This window comes from Micropterus dolomieu, linkage group LG03, assembly GCF_021292245.1.
Source record: "Micropterus dolomieu isolate WLL.071019.BEF.003 ecotype Adirondacks linkage group LG03, ASM2129224v1, whole genome shotgun sequence".
NCBI classification, from domain to species: Eukaryota; Metazoa; Chordata; class Actinopteri; order Centrarchiformes; family Centrarchidae; genus Micropterus; species Micropterus dolomieu.
In genome coordinates, this window is record NC_060152.1 from 6,914,293 (window position 1) to 6,921,480 (window position 7,188).

Below are 7,188 nucleotides of genomic sequence, written 5' to 3' on the forward strand. Positions count from 1 at the left end.
AATGAAGGTTGCACTTTGTCTCAGGTGAAAACATCTTTAAAATGTCAAGGGACTGCCTTTGAAACACTGCACTAAGTGGGTTTTCACCCACTTTGGATCATACATTTACTGTTTAACTGAAGGAATCTGTGGTCTAAGAACTTTCTTTGTGGCCAGGTGGGACAGCAGTGTCAAAATAAAGATATATATGAATTCCCAGACTCTTATAAAGAAAATAAGATTGCCGTGAGGAGGCGGGTTTCAGATTTAAGTCTGAGTCAATTCTCAGATGGAAAAGTGATCCCAAAATGAGAAATCTCCCATTTGAATTACAATAACAAAACTGATGTTAGCATGAAAATAAAGTACATTATGGTCTACTATTGAAGCCACACGTCATCTTGAGACAACTGTCTCGCATAACGTGACTTCTTAGAACACCTGGCCAAAAAGTAAAAATAGCAAAAGTTTTTGACTTTAACAACAAATGTCTGTAAAAAACAACATGCCCTTGAAGAATCTGAAGACCTGCAAGAACAGGTTGGACAATAAGCTTCCATAATTCAAGCAGCAGTGGTAACAAGTGAAAATACAATGCAAAACCTTCCACATCTCTCTCTTCTGCTTGCATCACTTCGCTAAGCCCCTTCAGCCAAACCCACAAGTTCCAACGGCAGCAGAAGGAATCAATTGTCCTTTGAAACCTCCATATAATTTTTGTGAACTTTTGGAGGGTTTTTGTTGCACATGGCATTTCCTCAGAGCTCTGACTACTGTGTCGATTATCTTGAAGCTCTTGATTAACTCAAGGTACTTCCACCTGTTTTCTTCACGCTGCTTGGCCATGTGCACGCCACGCCCTGACTGAGTGGTTTGTTTATTTGCATGTGACCAATCACGTGTGATGACTGGCAGGGATCATAACATTAGGTAAAAAGCAGGTGACAGTTCTACAGTTCTGAGTGTCTATGGCTGCTCCATGTCATTTTGGTTTAACCATTTCATTGTTTCATTGTTAACACTGTCCAGCTGATTGTCAGGACTGGAATTCTCCCAATGCTCCCAATGATTAGGGGCCTGCGCAAAATTCATCAGGCATCACAAGGTCATGTCACATTTTATTAACGGTAGGTCAGTGTCTCAGAATGCCGCCTTCCACCCAAAGAGTCATATACAATCATAACACCAGAGACTTTTTAAGACGTGAAGACGTTTAGATAGGCCTGGGGCGAGTTCAATCTCAAAAGGTTTTGCACCGGTTTGCAAAGTTTTCATTTTCTTCTGTTTGGTGGGCGTGTCACAGGTGTTACCCAATCAGCTGCGACAAGTTTGTAAACACAACAGCATTAAAAAGGCAGGAAAATGCAGTGCGCTTGCGTACACAACAGGGTGTTCAAGGAACCACGGTTTCCATTGAAAAAAAATATTTTCCTACATTTGTCACCGCTGAACTCGCCCCTGATCTTGATAACCCGAAATAACCGCCCAGGAGGCGTTACCAAGATGGCTGCCGAGTGGCGGGACTTTGGTAACACTTAGGTCAAGCAAAGTAAACCAACTTTATGTAGTGTTAGTACTATCTCACTTTAACATCCCTTAATTTGTACATATTACAGAGAGGGAGAGCTAGATAAAGAGACAAAACTGTCAGCCAACTTAATTAAGAAAGTGTAAGTATATATACTTTTCAAACATGACGGATATCGCGCGGGAGCTTTTGAACGTTCCCCCGACCCTTGAAACCCTTTGTAAAGAAACAGACCGGTGGGCAGAACGTTTGTAGGTGTGTTTGGACTAATTTCCCCAAACACTTGTTGAGGGCATTAACACCTGCGAAGGCCAGCAAGATAACTACAAATAACGTTAGCTAACTGTACCTGCAGTGTTATTATTGCTAACATGTTGACCTTCAAGTCGGATATACACATAGTGGAGAGAAAGCCTTCACAACGTCATATTGCAACATCTGAAGATTTTAAAAAGATGTGCAGCTGTATGGGTAACTATCTGATGGATGGATGTTCAGCTGGACCCAGAAGTATGTTAACCGAAACCATTTTAAAAGACTGCGCCTGTGATGTGTGTGTTACTCAGATTAGCTAATGTTAGGTTGCACCTAGCTAAACCAAAGTGAATGCAGTGTTAATAGTGATGTCCTGTAATCATTCCTGCCTTCACCAAGCTAAATGTTTGGGGTTTTTTGTTGTTGAAGAGAGATGTTGATTCGTCCTTGTGAACATATAGAAGGCTGTAACACTGTCTGTGGGGCGGTTGAAATGTGTTGCTTTATACTGTTAGTATAGTTAGTATATCTTAGTTTTTATATTTAGTACATTAGGCCTAACTTACTCTTAATTGATATAAATGGGGTGGACAAAATATTAGAAACACCTCCTGGTATAATGCAAGACAATGCTAAATACTACTATACAAGCAGTAGTAGTAGGCTAACGTTACTATTATTGTGACTGTAACTAGTACTGCTATTACTGTTAGTGCTACTATGATTATACTATCGCTACATCCATAACTGCAGATGAGGAATATCATTCGATGTAGTAGAACCTATAAAAAACATTATTCAGAAGTTTTTTATGTAATAATAGCAATACCACAGTCTAGAAATACTGTTATAAGTTATTCATTCATAATTTTAGTGCAAAAGTCAAAGTACACTAAAAGTACTCATTATGCAGAATTGCCCATTTCACAATAATCTAGAATCTGCAAAACGACTAGTAGCTAAAGTTATGAAAAAAACAAGTGGAATAAAAAGTACAATATTTGCCTCTCAATTGTAGTGGAGTATTATAAGTTAGCAGAAAATAAATGTTAAGTGTTACTTTCCATCACAGTTGGTATGTGACAATCCATGTCATAGTATAATATAAGTAAGATCACTGTAATTAAAATTAAAGGCAGAACACCATGATGGTTAATAGTTACTGAATTGGAAAATGTATTCGAGTCAAAAAGAAAAAAATATTAATTGCCACACTGCATTGTGAGTCGTGTAAATTTTAAGCTTACAATAGTGTGAATGTTGCTGTTTAGAAACTTTAAATCCAAAATAAGTGTTTGCATTCTTCACTCACATTTGACAGTTTGTGGTTTGTGTCGTGGTCATTGATGTTTTGTTGCACCTGCAAATCAGGAAGTAATGCAGGCGATACAGTGACCTTTCAATTCACTTGTGATGTGGTTTTGGCAAAAGCAGCGTACGTGACCCTGTGAAGAATTTCAGCCACCTGCTAGTCATTGGACAGGAAGTATCACAGTTGTTCGCCTCTCTTGTTCCCTTTGCGCTGCAGTATATGCAGGGTTCTGCTCTTTACCATGTGTGTCATTCAAGCAGTACAACAGCATTTACTACAAACTTCTCCTCGAAGATAAAACAAAAACATTCAAGTCTTAGTTTATGCTGTGGGATATCATTCATGTCTTGAAGCCCTATATAGTGAAATTCAGGTCATGTGCTCAGCTTTTTTGTCTCACCAGTTTATTTAAAATAGTGAATTAAAGTGGCAGGTAATGTCTGTTATCTTGTAATCCGTACGGTCCCAAGATGCATTTGACAGGCTCTCTGACTCCAAGTCACACGGGTTTTTATGGCATTTCAAGCCTCTTGTTGAAATGATTTATGTGGTTGGCACAGATGTTGCTCAGATCCTGATTTTTCATTCAATTACTGAATCTATCTTGCTGTTTTAATTATGGCTATGAAAAGTCCCATATCCCTCCTCTTCAGCTGCACTCCTCAGCCCATATTAAGTCCCTGAAATAATGTGGCCATCCTTGCTGCTGTTTTCTTTCTGTTCGTTGTTGCGTATAGGCAGGTTCTGGTAGTTCGGAGGTTGTGCTGTAGCTCAACAAAACCACTAAGAAGTTTCACACAATTACACACGCAATGTAATGGAGGATCAGCATGTGATACATAGTATACTGTCTTTCATACAGAGGTCTCATACTGCTGCTTTGAATCTATGTGAGGTCCCTTGTCCTTGTGTATTAGCCATTTTGGAATATTTGGAAAGTTTTTAGTGCCACATGAATTTAATTATCACTCTAATTTACTTGTAAAAAGGAGGAATGTCCACTTACTGATTGGATGCCATTCCCATAAAGTATAAATGTGACATGGACTCTTTATAATGTTTATTTCTGGTTTATATAAAGCTGTTTATATATATATATACTTTTATTGTATGTAAGTATTTTATATGTAAAACATTTTGAAATGTTCATATCATGCCAAACCAAAAATATTAACAATACAACTGTAGAAATATGTAACTCATGTAACAGTAACCATACAATTGAAAGATAGGCAGTTGCTAGTTTATCAGGTACACCTAGCTAAAATATTTATACATACATATAAAATATTTTGAGTCTTAGTATATAATTTGGGCAGGTTATGGCCCTGTATTTCACACCATTAAATATGTGAGTAAACATCATTTTTTAAAATCCATCATATGAATACAGTTTGTAGTGTAGAAGTTTCAGAGTTTTTGTTAAGCAGAAAACTTATCGTCAGTTTTTTTTCTCTGAACTTCCTAAAGTGCAGGAATTTTTTCTGTCACTCATTTAGTCTCAATTAAGGGTGTCGCTTTCTTCAAACGAGGGCTAACTTGTTTAGAGGCAATTCTCATTTATGCCTTCCCAAAGTTTGTAACACCGCATCCTGCTCATCATTCTCACTTTGGCTTCTTTGAAATGATATTCAAACATCCACAGAGCATTGCTCTTGACAGTCAAATGCCAGCTTGTGTGGCATAAGAAGATGATAAGATAGATAACAAGATGCACATCCTCAGTTCTTGGAAGTGCACACCAGCAGCCGTAGTGGCGCTGCACTCATCTGAAGCTCTCTCCTCAGTCCTTGGAGCATCAGCTTGGCTACACACTCTACCTGCTTCTTTTTTTTTCTCTGAGGTTTTGTTTTTCCTACTTAAGTGGCTGAGCTCTTCTCTGCGGTTCCAGCAGACCTCATGCATTTTTATTGCCATCTGGAGAATACCAACAGGTCTTAACAAGGAGGCCCTTGTTGTAAAAACTGCTTACCGTGGAGACGGACTCAGAGTCAACTCGACTCATTTGACTGGCTGTGACCTAGTGTGTGTTTGCATGTCACTGTGTTTGTTCATGTGCATGTATGTGCATGTGCTCATGTATTTTTGTTTGAAAAAAATATACAGAACGAGCAGAGTTCACATATGCATCAGTACATTTGTGTTTGTGTTATAATAACACACAAGCACAAATACTGTAATTCTTGTCTCGTTCCTCCTCCCTCCCTCCCCTCAATTTCCCAGGAGCACCAGAGTTTGATGGGCCGTCCCAGACGCCGGTTGACATTTTGTCCCCAGTCCGACCGTTTGCCACATAAAAAAATCACTCAGGCGAGAAGCCAGGAGGAATACCTCCCCCCACCATGTGACTCTCAGTGGGGAGTGCAAGGTGAGCAGAACTTGAGCTTGTCATGGCTGCACGCCTCTGACAAACATAAGTAGATGCTAATGGCAAAATCGTGACAGAGCAGAGTCCCACCACCATATGGCTAATTGCGACAACAATATCCTCTGTGTTATTAATCACGTTTTCATAGTGTGCCATGATAATTGGAATAATTAGGAGGGGAACAGGCACTGGGATGCCTCTGCAGCATCCCATGCTTGTAAAAAGAAAATACAAACCCTCCAAAAAAATGTGTCACTTTCCCTTCCTTGTTCCCCATGTTTGGTCTCACTCACCTTCTGTCCCTTTCTTTTGCCTCATGCTTCCTCTTTTCTTCCTCTTTCCTTACTCTCATTCCCTCAGCCTCCTTTACTTTGCTAATCGCTCTCTAGGTCCCCATTTCCCCATCTTGTTTACAGTTTTGCGTGAAAAATAGAGTTGATAATTAATGAATACAGCGCCTGTTTTGGGGACCTTGGCTGTGAGTAGTACTGGGGCGTGGTGGGGGCATTTCAGGTAGCTGAATGAGGCCATATGCCCCACTGAGTCTGAACAATGAGGCTTTGGGGTTAACCCTTTGTGGGCCAGTTTTTCTACAGTAGTGGTGGTTGTTGCTTTGTGAACCAGTTAGCTGTATTGTCCGCAAGATGAAGAAGTGGAAGGAAGGTCAGTGAGTCATATCTGAATGCTTCCTGTGGTTAAAACAGGAGGGAAATAAGTTACTTAATCAGACATGTTATTTAAAAAATGATTCATTAAATACATTTCATGAAATCAAAGTCTGGTTTTGTAGTGAGCGATATCGGACCTTCAAAATGTAATGAGTAGTCCTCAGGCACTCCTTTATAGCATCCTGTGGGCTGTGATTTACTATTCAGCAATCTGCCCTGCTGTTTGGCCTATAAATCTCCCTGTTTATCCAGGAGTAACCTTAATGTCTCAGCAATAGCCCATGCATTTTGAAAACCCAACTTTATTGATTCTGACAGCGAGTCAATCAATAAGACATCTGTAGCATTAGAGAGCTATTCCGTTGTCTGGGCTTCCTCTGCCAAAACAGTCCAAGAGAGAGATCCAACTTTTCTGGGTAAGTCCTAATGAAGATGTCTTCCCTTGAGCTGCGTGACCGCCATCTGAAAAATAATGAGCGGAAAGTGGAGATACGTGGATGGAGGTCATCAGTAGGAAAGGAAGGAGTAATCATAGATAAGCAAAGGGAGTAAATACGTTTAAATTGTGCTGTGGTATGATGCTGCATCAATGGTCATGGCAGTGATCTATGAGAAGGATAAGCCTCTTTTTCCAGACTAATGGAAAAGCCCTGCTTATGTACTTGAGACTGCATTACTATTTTTTATTAGAATTTATTTTAGTGACCTGTTTTTTTAATCATAATAAATCAATTGATCTGTTAATTGACTAAATCTGCGAAATAATGAGAAATTAATTAATTTAAATTAATTTTTTCTTTTTTTTTGGATTAACGATAAATAATTCATTTACTGAGCAGCCAAAATAGTTACATCTAAAAGCCAAGAGTTATTTTTCATCCTTAAATTTATTTCAATATTTATTTTTTCTTCCATCAGACTTTATTTTTCCTTGTGGATGAGTCATGGAAACCCCTCTGGGCTTTACCTTACTCATAACTAGTTGTTTCACCTCTCCTCACTAGTCAGAGCCATGTATAGTAACTCCCAGTGTTTTCCAATGTAAACACATTTTGTGCATTAAAGGTGATCTCCAAAA